Source organism: Gallus gallus, chromosome Z (genome assembly GCF_016699485.2).
Source record: "Gallus gallus isolate bGalGal1 chromosome Z, bGalGal1.mat.broiler.GRCg7b, whole genome shotgun sequence".
Lineage (NCBI taxonomy): Eukaryota > Metazoa > Chordata > Aves > Galliformes > Phasianidae > Gallus > Gallus gallus.
The window spans coordinates 25096340-25112213 of NC_052572.1; the positions used below are offsets into that span (position 1 = coordinate 25096340).

General features: G+C 45.2%; 1 long non-coding RNA gene across 1 annotated transcript; it reads right to left on the reverse strand.

Annotated features, from left to right (window-relative positions):
• Positions 1-8165: 8165 nt before the first annotated feature.
• On the reverse strand, positions 8166-10607 carry LOC107051955. The gene is made up of 2 exons (XR_001463966.3): positions 9089-10607; positions 8166-8312 (listed from the first exon to the last, which is right to left on the reverse strand). It is a non-coding gene; the product is annotated as an uncharacterized LOC107051955 (long non-coding RNA).
• Positions 10608-15874: the final 5267 nt, after the last annotated feature.

The window sequence follows — 15874 nt, forward strand, 5'->3', positions numbered from 1 at the left end:
ATCAGATCCAGGTAAAGTCTTCTGCAAATTGTACAGTGCAATGTTAGTAAGATAATGCAATATTAGTAAGATAAATCTAATTTTTTTGTTTGTTTCTTTTGTGAAAGTGAGTGCATTCACACTTTGACAGGTTCAAACTTCCACTGCTGCTGCTGACAGTTAGCTCTGATATATGCCTAGGCATCAGCTTTAGTACAAATGCTCTGCATGCTCCAGCACCAAGTTATTTTATTTCCCATTTCCTGAATCCTGCATACATTTGCTTTTAGTGACTTGGAGTCCAACTGAAGCTTCAGTCTGCTTTTCTTCCAGCAGCATTCTTCTGTTGGACGCACGCAGTCCTTCCAGAGATCAGTGGAGGAGACCTCTCGTGGCCAGCTGCAGCACTTTCAGCAGAGAAGTGATTAATGCCAATGATGGGTGATGCTGCTAGGTGCTGAGCTGACCCTTCGGGAAGAACATGAGAAGGGAAGATGAAGTGATTTGATCATGATCACAAAGTCTTTATAGTTCAGCCCTCTGTCTTCTTTTTTGTCCACTCCACTACAATTTCATAATTACTTTTGAAGTCCCATTGTTGTCCATCTGGTCTGAACCAGTGGCAGCTATGTAACCCGTGTGACAACTTGTTTTATTCTTATACATGGTAGTGACTAAAATTCACTACCATTGTTCCTATCCATGTCCTCACATCAGGTCTCAGGCAGATCTCTTCCTGCAGCCCCTCAGGACAACCAGCGTATACACATCTCTGGTTATTCCCATACGTGCCACATCATGCCCATCAGAAGCAATCAGCACCAGAATTCAGACCTCAACACAGCATCGGCCTCCTAAAAAAAATAGTAATTTGGCTATTTTTGGTAAATTTACTATTTAGAAACTTAGGAATTGCTGTGGCACACAGCTCATTTTTATGGAAGTCTAAGAAGGTCAAATTGCCCAGCTCCTGACTTGTGTTCTCCATGAGCCAGGTTTCCCAGCCTCTCTGGGAGCCCACTGTTGTCATTACAGCCTGGTCTGGACCCCGGTTGGAGGCAATGGGAAAAGTGCTGAAGGCACGTGCAGCATTTTTTGTTCTAACCTGCTAGAAGTATGAAGGCAATGAGATGATGTGGTTAATCTTTACCAGAGAAGGCTAGAGAGAGGATCCTGAGCTATCTAGCTGCCAGCAAAAGCTGCCTTGGCAACTGTGTAATGGGCAATGGCCTGTACTTGAGCAGCTTCAAGAAGAGATGCAATCAGGCATTTGCTATCTTTCTTCTTTCCATTAAGTTCAAAGTACTACATAATCACTTCAATTTTCTTTCAGCAGTGATAAGGCTCAAGAATAAACCACAAAGCCTGAACTCTCAGTCAGCCTCCGTGTTTTATCCGGGATTTATCTCCAGCCATCATCAGGTGCTGTGTTTCTGCCTGACCCCATATGGAAACTGGCCTCCAAGGAGGGTCAGGCATTCACTTTCATGCTCCTCTATGCTGAAATGCTTTTCCTGGCAAGATTAGATAAAGCAATTCCCTTTCATTTGGGGCCATCTCAAGTAGACTCTTTATTAAAAAAAAAATCTACTTTAAAGTAGTTCTTTTTCTTATTTGCGGTAGGTCTATAGCTTCAAACTATGGCCAGGCTATTTTTGCCTTCACTGTGTGAGCCGAGTAATTTTCTCTGCCTGTGGAAAAAACAGATTTTTATCTTAAAAATGTATCTAGAGGATATTGTCAAAGACTCTTCTCCTGGTCGCTACCTGGTCAAAATCTGCAGTGTTGCTATGTGCCAGACCCAGCACAGCTTGGTTTCTTTGCCCTGCAGCCTCAGCAGAGAGAATGAGAGTGCTGCCATTTTCCCCATAACCTGGAGCATGGACATAGGCTGTGACACTCTCGTGAGACATCAGAGATGAGGGTTCATGCCTCTGTAGGGAAAGTATGAAGCATTTTCCTTTCTGTGCTAACATCCTCACCACGTGGCTGTCACGGAGTCTGACATTCGAGAGTGGGAATTGCCCTTTTAGAAAGCTTCTACTGACATACGTGAAGTCTGGAGCACTACTGCTTTGCAGGGACTCGTTTACACGGCGCTGCTTCCCCCTGCCCAGATGTTCCCTGGTTTCTCAGAGCTGGGGCTGCTGTACCCCACAGCTCCTGCCCTGTACCTGCATAGGGCAGTTGCTCCTAGCCATGACCCAAACAGGAGCTGGGGCTGAGCAGATGGGCACTGCGGCTCATCTTATATCTGGCCACTGAGCAAACAAGCACCTGCTGATGTACACAGCTCATTTCAGCTTCACAGTAACACTGCACCCCTGAGTGATGCTGCTCTACCGTCCCCCGTGCTGCAGTGGAGCTGCAGGACCAAGCTCTGCTCTGAAACTTGTTGAACGGCAGGGTGCAGCCATGGCTCCAATGTGAAATCAGTCATGCAGCAAACACCTCCAGCATCTCTGCACGCACACATGTACTTGCATACACATGCAGGCACACGTTTCCCTCTGTGCACATACAGGTCCAATCCAATGCACAGCTGGTGAACCCCAGCAGCCAGAGTACACCCCAGAAATGAAATCTCTCTGAGTATCCACAGCTCAGCATCAAGTGGGAGCTCTCTGGTGTATAGCAGTATGACAAGGTATGTAGCAAGGACACAGAGCACGTGTAACCCACTTCAGACAGGTGAAATGAAACATAACCAGGACGGCTGGTAGCTCCACTCATTCTTAAGGTTACCAGACACCTCTCACTTTAAGACCCTGATTGCAGTTCCGTATACACCAAATGGTCAACATTTGGATTTGTTTTCATGTGTGCTAGATGTTTGCATCAAGTTTCTGTATTGCTGGTTTCTACAGATGGAGAAAAAAAGAGTTCAGGCACTTTTGAACCGCAAGGTAGGGAAAACGTATTGCTTTGATTTTGTTTGAAAAGCCTTCCAGTGGCCTTTGCTATGAGCATCTCGGGGTGCCCTGGTACTTTGAGAAAGATTTGTCAAGCTGAATAAAACTGCTTCACTGTCTGCACCTGCCTTCTTCCATCCCATGAAAACACTCCCAGATTTGTCCAGACCATTAGCATAAAACATAATCTGTACTAAGTGATTTTGTCAGCTGAAGATTTGGGAACTATTCAAGCAGGACTTGTGCCCCACACACACCACGACGTGCGCACCCCTGCAGAGCTGCTGGGTCATCTGTACTAGCCCATCACCTGAGCTGAGTGACCTCCATGTCTCATGGAGGAGCAAAGACAGTTCTTCCTTTTTCTGCCACGACTGGGGAGTGTAGATCAGAAAGCCCCAGACACTAGAGAGAAGCCATAAAACCTCCCTTCCATCCGTGCTATCCCCCCTCAACCCACCTGGAACAAGAGGGACCAGGTGAGACCAAGGAACGTGCTTTGGCTGAGGCAGGAAGGAGGGTCTAGTGTCCACAGGGGAAAAAGAGAGCCCTATACATTAGGATCCACAACATACATGATTGTGCTTCCAAGATCTCACCCAACTGCATCTTAAAAGTACCTTTTTTTGCCCAATGCGTGGGTAGAAGTCCGCTGCATATTTCTCTGATGCTGAAGTTCTTCCTTTAAGTTATGGTCTGTAAGTTTTTGTGGGAAGTTTGTAACCATTTTTTTTCATGCCAATCCATCCTTTAACTTAAGAAGTGGTTTTCTTGCTTAGGTATTTTTCCTTGTCCATGTTTGTAGGCTGCTCCAATATTTGTAGACTGGGCAAAGACAGAGCTGTGATGAGGAACTCTAACCCTGACTCCAAGGCAGAGATGGGATCAGTGGCTCAGGGTCTAAGCCTTACATTGCAAGCGCTTGCTCTTCCTCTAACAGCTACTCAAAAATCTCATCTTTTTAAGGGAGGAACAAAACTTAACCCCAAATCAGTGGACTTTATGTAACACCCTTAAAGCCAGAGCTTGCCAGCTAGGCAGCAGTCAGGGCATGGTACAAACTTCAGGTACACAGTCACAATCTATCTTTTTCAATACCATCCAGCGTGCAGGAGAGGCCAAACCCAAGGATGAAACAAATGTTCTCCCTTAGAACAAAAGATCTGGGACACAAAAAACTCAGGCTATAAATATTCTAGTATCCTGCATACTCAAAACTAAGTATCTAAACTTAGGGAAAACTTATGATCCTGATCAGTCTATGTTTCAGCTTGCCAGCTCTCAGACAGAGATAACTCTCACCATCATCCTGCAGAGCTAGGGGGAGGATATGCTCATTATTTTTGTGAGACATTCAGGCTTCATAACAGTAAGCACCACAGAAAAGCCCATAGAGCAGTTAATATCCTCATCCTCACAGCAGGATTTACAGGGATGAGTAATAAGTAAGATATAAAGCCTCATATTAAATATCAAGGACAGAATAAAACAGTGAATAATAGCTCAGTAAGGATACCCTTCACTGTGTACTTACTGAGGTACAGAGCTATGGGTAAATTAATATTTGAGTTTCTTAAAACTAAATCATGCTGCATAAAATATAAGCTCAACAGAAACGTACAGGAAATCTGCACTCTGGCATCTCCTATGTTTTGATTAGTTGATACCATAAGTTCTTTGACACAACTTATTGTCTGTGCATGTGTTGTGACACAAACAGAGGAGAAAAGATACCTGTGCATTCATTGTGCCATTTATTCTGCCTTACCTTCACTGCCCTTTTATTATTCTAGAAAGCATTACACAGGGTTGTTGTTTAAGGTAGCTCAGGTTTCCAATACAATATCCTGGTTTCAGGTGCGTGTCCCACAGAAAGAAATGTGACACACCGTGTCACGGGCTGCTTAGCGAAGCAGAGAGGAGAGCTGCAAAGCTGGAGGCTTTATTAAAACTATTTCCCACAAAAGTCACATCTGTTCAAAACATATTTTTCAAATGCCTCAGAGGAGGACGGACTGTCAGAATTTGCATTCTGTCACTACTTGCTGAGCCAGCAACATTCCCAACACTGCCCCCATCGCTGTCTGAGATGAGTTACCGGCAGTGGCACTGACATGTGTGCAACTCAATTGTGAAATCACACATTTCCCCCCTGCCTGATTACAGAACTGACTTTAGAAACTGCTCCCTAGGAAACAGTGAGCACTGGAGGTAGCTGAGCTCTGCTCCCTCCTGACCCAGGTGTGGTGGCACCCTGTGGCCTCTGTGCCATCTCTCTGCAGTGTGGCAGCCCTTCTGGGCAGTGCTAGAACAGGCAGGAGAGGGATGGGGGCATGGTCTGATCTAATGGCTGCTGGGATCTGCAGTACCTGGGGGATGCCCAGTAGCTCTGTGTTGTCTCCTGAGAAGGTACTGCTCATCTGAAGGGAGCTGCTGCACTTCAAACAAAAATTAAAATGAACTGTGCAATTTGTTTTTCAATTAATAGAAACAAATTGCATCAGGCATCAAGAAAGCCAAGAGTATAACACTTCATGCATATATATATATATATATATATATATTTGCTTATATATGTCTGCGTGTGTATTTTATGTGCAGGAATACAAAAGCACGTGTGGGGGAGGCAGCAAGCTCCCCACTGCCACACAGCCCCCTGAGGATGGTTCAGCCCTGTCCTCAGGACTGTTCTATTCAGTATCATGGGAAACCAGCTTGTTAACAGGACTGGCAACCTGCAGCTCCAGCCTCCCATGATAATTACATCCTGACTGTCTACTGCCTTGCAGAGGACTGGGAACTTGAGCAGCACACAAAGAGGAAAGGGCTCAGACTCTCAAGAGCACAGAAACTCAGGAGCAATGATGTGGACACAGTTGTCCGAGTACACAGCCCCAGCTCAGGTTTCAGAGACAATATCCGGCTTTTAATGTGCTGATGTCTCAAAATATAGGTCCCAGGCAGTCTCCAAGTGTGGCGGTATAGATTCAGTGTTATGTTTAAGGTCATTTTTAATATATATCTTTTACAGTTGTTCTTTCCTTTTTTATTTCTTCTTCTGTTCTGGAACACGTATTTCATGTGGTTTCTTTGTTTTAGTTCTGAATTTTATAGTTGTGGCTCTTTTTTTTTTCTTCTTCTTTTCTTTTCTTTTTTTCTTTTTTTTTTTCCTTGGTTATTGTTGAACTTCCTGCTCTGTTACTGCTTATTAAATTATTCTTTTTTATTTTTTTACAGGGTGGCTTGCATAGTTTCCACTATCTCTCTCTGGAGATCAGAGTTTCAATAAATATATTTCGAGCGGCTCTTACACTGTTTCTCCTTTCTTATTTCCTACCCAGGGGATTAAGAGAAACAGGCCTGGAAATGAAAGAACGTATCCAAAGAGATAAGTAAATGTGGGAAAGAGCTCATTTCCTCTGAATCAACAGCATCAGTTCCCAGCAACTCCTACAAAGTCCTCCAGGACCAAGACAGGAGATAATGCAGTTATAGCTAACATCACTCTTCCTTCTTTCTTTAGGACTTGTTGGCCATGGGCACTTACTCAGGTTTTTCTGAGCTAGTTCTTTCAGGCCTCTCAATAATTTATGCTTCAACAGTGGAAACTGCCCCAATAAATTTACTAACGACACTTCAGTTTTGAAAGCGGAGACCACGAACCCCTTCCAGTTATGCAATTTAATGCGGTACTCCTGACAGCTTTCAGAGACTTACATGGGCAATTATAATTGCCCAGCCTGGCTGACGGATCCCCGGGTAGGAAACAGAGCTCCCTTTTAGAGTTCTTCAAACTCCACCTGAGGGCTGCCAGTAATACACGGTAGGCTGCAGAGGCTTCCCCCAAGCCCTGTGTTACTACCTCCATCATGGTAAGAAGTGCTATCTGCTGTCACTGCTGAATGTATGCCATCTTCCTTTCGCTCAGCCCCGGAAGCAGGTGAAGCCAATCCTGGCAGCTGCTGGTTCAGGTGACAGTGAGAGCCACCACTGCAATGGAAAAGTTGTGATGGAGTAAATCTCTGCCCTCAGGTGTGTGTGAGAGAGATATGAAGATATCTCATATGAAGTGGGCCTCATATGAGACCTCTGTGCTGCAGATTGCATGCAGTGTCTAATAAAATATGAAACATTTAATTAGAGTGAGTGATTACTCTCATTTGTTCAGGACTCCACGAGATGCAGTAATTTGGTGAGGCAAGATATGAAAAATGAAGTGTGAGAACTGTAATGCCTTCATGAAAAATACAGGGGGAAAAAGGGGGGGAAAAAAACCCGACACTGCTACCTAAACAAAGGCACTCCAATATTTAAAAGAAAAAAAAAACCCTGCACTCTTCATCCAAAATAAAGGCATCTCCTTTAAAAAGAAGGTGGACCAAGATACAACAAACAGCTCTGGTTACACTTGTAGGCTTCTCAGGCTTCTCCATGGATTTATTGTTTTTTCGAGATTAGAACGAACTGACTGATAAAATCCAGTGGGATGTGATCTCTCTATTAATCAAAATTATTGCTCACTTGAAAGTGTCCTATGGGACATGCTCACTGTGCCATCTCCCTGTCGGCCCTGCACATGCCTTTACAGAATCAGAGTTAAAACAAATATGTGAGAGTTATTTTCCTATCACCCACGAAGACATTTTAAAACAGGCATAAAGGAGAAAGAGCTGAACAAACCAAAATCACAGGGCTGGAGCACTGAGAAGTGTGCAGGTGCTAGAGGGCTGTGGTTCATCTGTTTGGCTGTCGTGTGGAAGAGCCTAATCAGGGCTCTGGGAAGGGTATGCAGGTGGCACAGCAGAGGAGGCACTCACGTGGCCACAGCAGGAGGGCCATGAAAGGAACTCTAGGAGGATGCCAGCACCACACTCCCTTTCTCCTTCAATGAGTTTTGCTTTGTGGTCTCCCCTCTAGCTCAAGATACCACTGGCTGATGGCAGACACTGAACAGCAGCAGTCTGCTTCTTCACAAGTGGCCCCTTGACTTCCAGTGGTAATCTACTGCTGGACAGGCAGTAGTGTGGCAGGGCAGGAGCACAAGCAGCTGCTTTGCTTATTTAGAAGAGGGACAGCTGTTCGTGCTCCTTCAGGAAGCAATTTTATAAGCAAGACTGGTAGTGAGTCATCTATGCAAGGAACAATGCAGCTGTGGTGGCATCTACCCAGGTCTCTTTAATGCCCAGCACCTAGCTCCTAGGAGATGCAGCTGCTGTGTACCGAAGGGATGTGGATATCTGGATACCATCCTTTTAATGTAGGGCCTCTGGTGTGTGGCCACAATCAGACTTCTGTCCAGCAGCCCCTCTCCTCTTCTCTGTTCCTCAACTCCATTCCCGGCTCCTGAAGCTCTCTCTGAGCGTAAGCACATCCCCTCCTAAAAGGCTGTTCCTTCTGTCTTGCAAAACATGCTTGTGAGGCCTGTAACAGAGAGGAGTAAGCAGATACGCAGATAAAGCAAGCCTTAGCAGAAGCTCTGTAAAGACACTGCTATATTCACTTACAAAATAAAGCTCAAGAGATCAGATGTCATTGGAAAATTGGCCCCAAGTCTACCCAGCCAGCTACCACCTCCTCAGAGGTCCTTGGGACCATCAGTCAGACATCTCCAATCCTGCATGACAGCCCATGTCAGTTTTATTAAGCTGAAAACAAATAAGAAGTGATCTGCTCGATCACATCAGGTATCTTTTTGATCTGTGGATATAAATATGGCCTTTTTGAGCTCTGAAAAAAAGGCAAAGGGAAAGCATTTATCTTTATTCTTGCATTGAGGTGAGATATTTTTGCCCACAAGCCTGTGACCAAATAATACTCCCTGTAGAAACCAGCCATTTTCAGGAATAATTTTGAGTCAAAAGTACATTGTCTCTTACACAAATGTAGATCAACACATCTTCTTACAGAGACTTTAATGTTGGATTTAGACACACGCATTTCAAGTACGTTTATTTGTGCTGTTGTAGCATTTGTAAGCTGAAAGGAGAAATTTTTGGGCACAGCTAACACAGACGAGGCTCACCCCAGTGACCTAACCAACCAAATGCAAAAATGAAAGACAGACAAAACAGCTGTTGGATACAGAAAAGCAAGGAGGAAGTGCTGATCAGCATCACATACACCGGTCCTAGCACTCCTGCACATCTCCAGTGTCTGTAAGACAGCATAGAAAGAAAAGGGTTTTAGAAAAGTCTCACCGAAATTGCAGTTTGAACTGAAGGAGGCAGTTCGGCAGCACAGCTGTAGCTCAGGAGATGACACCACAGAGATGACAGGGTTATATTTATGCTCCTGGCAGGGACTGCCCAGAGATAAGAGGCAGGGAGAAACGAGGAGGCCAACAGCAGAGCTATGCAGGGTACCACGGAGCACTGAAAGGCAGCAGGAGCATTCCCTGCAGGATGAGCCCCTTGCTGAGCAATTAAGGGATGACAAATTGCAAGGGAATAAGAGGTTCCAACATTAGTGTTGAGACATTTCCTTAAAATGAAAACAAAACAAAACAAAAAGTTAGTTTAAGGGTCTATGAGGTAGTTTGCTCTGAGCATACCCTCTTTCTGCCACTCTGAGCCAGCAGGCAGTACCACGCTCAGGTACTCTCACATTGATTTCACGGTAATTGTAGAACACAAAACAACCTGCACAGAGAAGCTGGTTACTTATTTTTGACCCTGCTCCTTAGGCCAGTCAGGGCAGCAGAAGCTGCTCACTGTCAGTGCCTCTGAGAGGGATTTCCCACAGTACACTATTTGCCACCACATTTGCCAACGTTCCCTTTCCATCCAAACCTTACAAACTCTGTAACAGGTTATCAACGCACTCCGAGAGCTGTGATTTCATAATGCAGAGGTCTGAAGTACTTGATATTTGCTAGTCATGGGCTTTGCAGACCTAAATCTGCCTTCTTACCACGAGGAATGTGTGTACCCAGACGATCTCCTCCCACCGCTCATCACACACCTAGGCAGACGCCCAGTGTTGGGAGATGCTGAGTTAGCCATGTGACACTGCCTGTGGCAATTAGGAAACAACTCACACATCTGTTTTCTTGGCATAAGACAAAAAAATGGGCTCACACATCTGAAACCTGTCTCTTAGGAACATTAAAGGTGTGCATATTGTTTAAACCTAACCACTGCTGTTGAGGCAGCTTTTGATGCTTCGCTCCCTTGGACTTCGTGTACAGCTGTGTTATTCCTCTAGTGGAAGGAAGCCTCTCTCCCAGCACCAGTGCCTGCTCCTATTGAAGTCAGAGGAGAGCATGCCATTACCTTGGGCGAGTCTCAAAGGGTGTAAATCAGCATAACGTCTTTCTCCACTATGCTGGAAATGTGCCAGTTCAGGCTGGTTGCAGATCTGCCCTTACAGGTTCATGCTTCATCTGCTCTGCAGCTAGCTGATTTCTCAGACTTGGGAGCATGAAGCTCAAAGGACACTCACAGAGGTGATGGGCACAGTCCTAGCACTGCACAGCATGGCTACATTTACCTTGCAGTGCTACACAAGCTGCAAGTTGCCAGACAGAAACTAAGGTGATCTGGAAAAAAAATAATAATCTGTAGGAACATGCCAGCCTTCTACTCTATCAGAAATAAGGACTTGTACTTCCCTTTCAGGCTCATTGACTCTATGGCATGCCAATGTTGGTAGACTTCAAAGTCTTCCCGTTTTTTCTGCAAGGATCATAAGTATCTCACCTTAGGGTGGGATGAGTAATCAAAGCTTTGCAAGCATGCCATAGTATTTACAAGGGGCATAATTCAAACAGAAATAATATATATATACCCACAGCTTTGCTCTGAGCTTCTTGTAGTGCAAGAGCAGTGAACGAAGAGAATCAACATAGAACCTCACCAGTCTGATCTGTCATGTTTTACGGGGAGAAGCTGCTTGTCCCCAACACATAAATAACTCCATACATGATACAACCAGGTGAGGGAAATCAGATACATTGCAATCACGACTGCTGGCCTAAGTCCTAAGAATGAGGGTGCAGTGGATGAACCAAGCTTTGCAGCTGGCTCTGAACAACTTCCTGCCTGCTGCGGTAGCATTTGCGGTGTATTTTAAAATACCATGCAATAATCCAGCAGAACTTGGACACAGTGTGCTGGCCACATTGTCTCCTCAACACAATGCTTGCTTTTTCTTCCCTTTCTCACTGCGCATCATTTCCCAGCCTCTCCACTTCCCTCCTAACTGTCCCTGTTGTGAATACCAGTACTGGCAGGGGAAGAAATGCTGTCCTTTCAGTAGCAATTTTTTTCAACACACTTCCACAATTCACGCTGGCCAAGATGATTCATTTTAGGCACCACCTTGTGCTGCCTAGTCAGTAATCAACTGTAAATAACAGAGAAACTTTTCAAACTTACTGTTTTGTTTTTGGTTTTGGTTTTGGTTTCTTAAACAGAGATATGTGTAGTGACAACAATTGAATTACTTCTAACCAGCCTTAGTTAAACTAAATACGAGTATGTTGCAAGTAAGATTTCATGTCCCATTCCCATATGTTGACCTGACCGTATGTGGGGCAGAGGTTTTGCCCTCGACGTGTCTCTCTCCAGTTTTACCAGGGGATATTACAATTTTCTCAGTCTGTCTGCCTTGTTTGGGAGTTCCTCTTGTCTGGAAAGTGCTGCTCTGATTCAGTCCCAACTCCCAGAGCAGCACAGAGAGGTACACTTTTGTTTTCAGCACTTTATACCTTGGGCTAGAGAAAACCTGGCATGGCCTGAGGGGCTAGAAGCTGGTTTGCAAAACAAGAAGCCCACCCCCTACACAGCTCAGGGCATTCCCTTTCAGGCAATGGTGTGGACTTGGACCCTGCTGACAACCTGTGGGCCACCACAGATTTCATCCAGGAAAAACATAACACTGATCTTCTAAAGTAGCAATCAAACACATACACTATATTCTTTTGCCATGGTGCCACATGAGGGATAAAACTAGGAAATGGGTTTGAAGAATGCTCACCTATATGGAGAGAAAATTCAGAGGTATGGAACAAGCATGCATGCTGCAAAGACATGTGTCAGAAAAATGATCGGGCCCAGCCAACACGTCCCAGCATATTTGACTCAGATTCTGGCATGCAGAGAACTGCCATTATGGATTTACCAGAGTGGATCCTGGAGGAAAGAGGCCTCTGAATTATCAAGGAACCTTCCCAAGGCTCTCACAGGATATCCCCCACTCAGGAATACCAAGAAAAAATATACATTAAAAAAAAAAAAAAAAAAAAAAAAAAAAACAGAAGAAATGCTCTGAAGGCCTATGATGATTAGATTGCAGTTAAAATTTTCCAGGATTTCTGAGCCTTACAAGCTACATTGGAGAGGAAGGCAAACTGGTGCCAGGCTTTTTTTATTGTTCTATGTGAAAGGCTTTGCCAGGCCCTGCTGCAGTGAACAGAGATGATCCCAACCCCAAGCAAAACACAGCCTTGTGTCTCAGTGATCAGGGACCATGGGCTATTAAGCTCATCCCTTTACACACAGATACACGTAGCCCTTGACCAGAGCCTCCCCTTCTGCCCTTCAGCTGAGCTGGAATTGCCCAAAAGGACCTTGTCTCCTCTGTGAGCCACTTCCCACTTCCTTGTGGCTAGGCTGCTGCAAAGCACTTGGTGTACCCTCCCCTGGACATTAAAAATGCAGCTACAGTGCTAAGGCTGCAAGGCAAAGAAACACTCAGGTGGCAAATCTGCAGAAGAGGGTTGTGGGATGGGACCAAATAGGACCAAAATTGCCCATTTGCAGTGTCATGGCTTAGGTTCTGGAGTGGGACGATTGGGGCTTCCTTTTGTATCAGGTAACAATCTCAGTGCTGAGGGGACATAGTCCTGGCCCTGACTGATTGTGTAGATGTTATGTGGAGGCATGCTGCAGCCCTTTACTCTAGCAATTAATCATGTTCCTTAAATACTGTCGACAGAGGCTTGTTTCTCATTAAACCACCTGAAAGCAGACCTCCTGACAGTCCCAAGAGGAAAATAAAGAAGAAAGGTATTTGTTTCCAGACACAGTTCAAAGGCAACAAAACTGAGAACTGCTGAAACAGAAACAATTACCATTAATTTTTTTTTTTTTCTGCAGCCTGGATGAATTCCCCAAGCAAGATCCTACTGAGTGAGAGCTGCACAGCTGTCTGCTGAGATACTTGACTGCTCTTGCGTGCTTTCCCCATGGGGTGACAGGAGGTAGCTTGAGGAGGAATGGCAAATTAATTAGACAAAAAAATTACTTTCAGCTCCACAGGTGTAGATGGGCATTCACAGCTGGAGTGCTGTGCCCATTCTGGGCTCCTCAGTACAAGAGAGGCATGAATGTAACTGCAGAGAGCACAGTGGAGGGCCACAAGGAATATGGAGCATCTTTTCTACAATGAGAGGCTGAGAGCTCTTCAGCCTGGATGAGTGCAGGCTCTGACCGATCTCATCTATGTCCATAAACACCTGAGAGGAGAGTGCAGAGGACAGAGACACACTTACTTCAGTAGTGGTCAGTGTTAGGACAAGAGGCAGTGGGCACAGACTGGAACACAGTGGGTTCTTCCTGTACAGCAGGAAACACGTAAGGGTGCACTGGCACAGGTTGGCCAAGGAGGCTGTGGTGTCTCCTCCTTGGAGATCTTGAAGAGCCACCTGGACATGGCCCTGGACACCCTGGTCTGGGTGTCTGCCTGAGTAGAGGCTGGGCCAGTTAGACCCAGAGGTCCCTGTCAGCCTCAGCCAGTCTGGGATTCCGGATGAATTCCTTGAGGTCAAGGATGCAGTTACAAGCATGATACAAGTTACATCAGCCTGATAAAGGCTCTGGTCCTACAGCAGCTCAGTGAAGTATGTTCTGACAAGAAGATACACATGTGGTCAGACTTTGATTAATACACAGATAAAAAGACAGACAGACAGACAGATAGATAGCGATGCATTTGAATCTTCCTGCCCCCTCACTGCCAGCACAACCAGTGGACACAAAGCAATACTGATTTGAATCAGCAAAATGGTGAACATCACAGTCAGAAGTGTAAACCCTTGCAAGTAACAGGTTGAAACTTGCAGCTGGTGAACATAGAGGAGGTTTGATGTTTGCTGCAAGCCCTTTTTTTTTTTTTTTTTTCTTTTATTTTTGCAATGTTTATACATATTCCCTCTACACATGTTAAAATGCACCTGGTTTTGTGAAATGGCAAAACTGCACTTCCTCAGTCTGGACTTTGAGTTCATTGTTTCCCAGAGTGTGCCTTATCTTGGTGCTTCCTAAAAAATAACTGTAGTCGCCATGCCAAAGAGCTCAGTTGTGCCCAGGCAGACAGAAGGATCCTGGGATATGCATACAGCAAGCATGTCCCAGAAGAATTTCTGGCTGTTAGCTCTTTGTTGGTCTTGGCAACTCCTTTACAGCTATCCTGGGCCCTCAGTTTTCTGGTACACAGCATTTTCAGCCATTCAGCCATGTGATGAATGTAGTCTACCCTCCAAGGCCGGTCGTGGGTGCTTCCGAAAACTGTGTCCTTGCATGGTGTGGTAAATCTGTCTCCTCAGCTGCCCTGCAGCAAAATCTCCATCTGCCTCTGAAGGTGGATTGATCCCCAGTTGCACGCAGGCAGCAAACACTGGTGGTATGAGAAGTGCCATGATAAGCCAGGAATCCTGCTGCAGCCACAGAACACATGAGGTCCCTGGGTTCTCTCTACAGTATGTATAGCTGAATGGGGCCCCAACACTAACCCACTTTCCCATCCTTCTTTCTCACGTCTTTAATCCACTTGGGCTTGGAGAGGAGAGGTGAGCAGCAATGGCTATCATGAATCTTCAAGTTTGTCATTTGCTTTTGTTTTCCAAATCATTTTTCTTGGCTGTCAATGGGGAAAGTCACTCATCCAGGTATAGGAATATCAAAAGAAGCAATGACATTTAAGAAACAGAACAAATGGGTCTATTATCCTCAAATGTGACATATGCCACGTATGCCTCCTTCAGCCTTTGCTTTTTCATTTAGCAAGGCTGAAAAAAACAACTTTCACAATTAATGAGAAAAAGACATATTGAAAATTAAAACAATACGTCATCCCATGTCACTGCAGCACTGAGATCCTGACCTCTATGCCCAGGAATATCAGAGGCAGTATTTTCCAAGAAATTTTCCTAATTGTTCTCAGTCTGTCATAGCACTCATGATCTCTTCTCTGCTATTATTTACAAATCAGCTATATCTGCCCTTACAGTCTGTCCTTACATCATCAGCCATGAACAAAGCAGTACCCAAACGCTGGAGTCTTTGTCAGTAAGTCCTTAACCCTTAGCAGCATTCTCCAAAGCTGGAGATGCAGACTGTGGCAGAAGGAATCTCTAAATTTTTCAGACAGGGTATTAGCACTCAGCATGCAGGATTGGCACTCAGTCTGCAGTACTGTGCTAGATCAAGCTCTCAGACTCAGCCTTTCTGCACCATACCCAGGAGGGATGGCAAATACTCAGCATTCTTTAATAAAGAAGTGTCTCATACACTGCCTGGATGCTCATTAAATAATGTGATATCAACACCTCCTACTAGCTCCGGATGGGAGACAATCTCACCAAGGCCAGTGAGGGAACTACAGGACCAGAGAATGAATCATAGAAGGAACTGGGTTGGAAGGGACCTGTAAGATCACCTAGTGCCAACACCACTGCTATAGGCAGGGACACCTCCCACTAGACCAGGTTGGTCAAAGCCCCATCCAGCCTGGCCTTGGATGCTTCCAGGGAGGGGGCATCCACAACCTCATTGGGCAATCTCTTCTAGTGTCTCGCCACCCTCACAGTAAAGAATTGCTTCCTGGTATCTAGTATAAATCTACCCTCTTCCAGTTTAAAGCCATTTCCACTCATCCTGCTGCTACACGCCTACATAAAATGCCCCTCCCCAGCTTTCCTGAAGGCCCCCTCAGGTATTGGAAGGCTGTTATATGGCCTCTTCAGACCCTTCTCTTCTCCACAC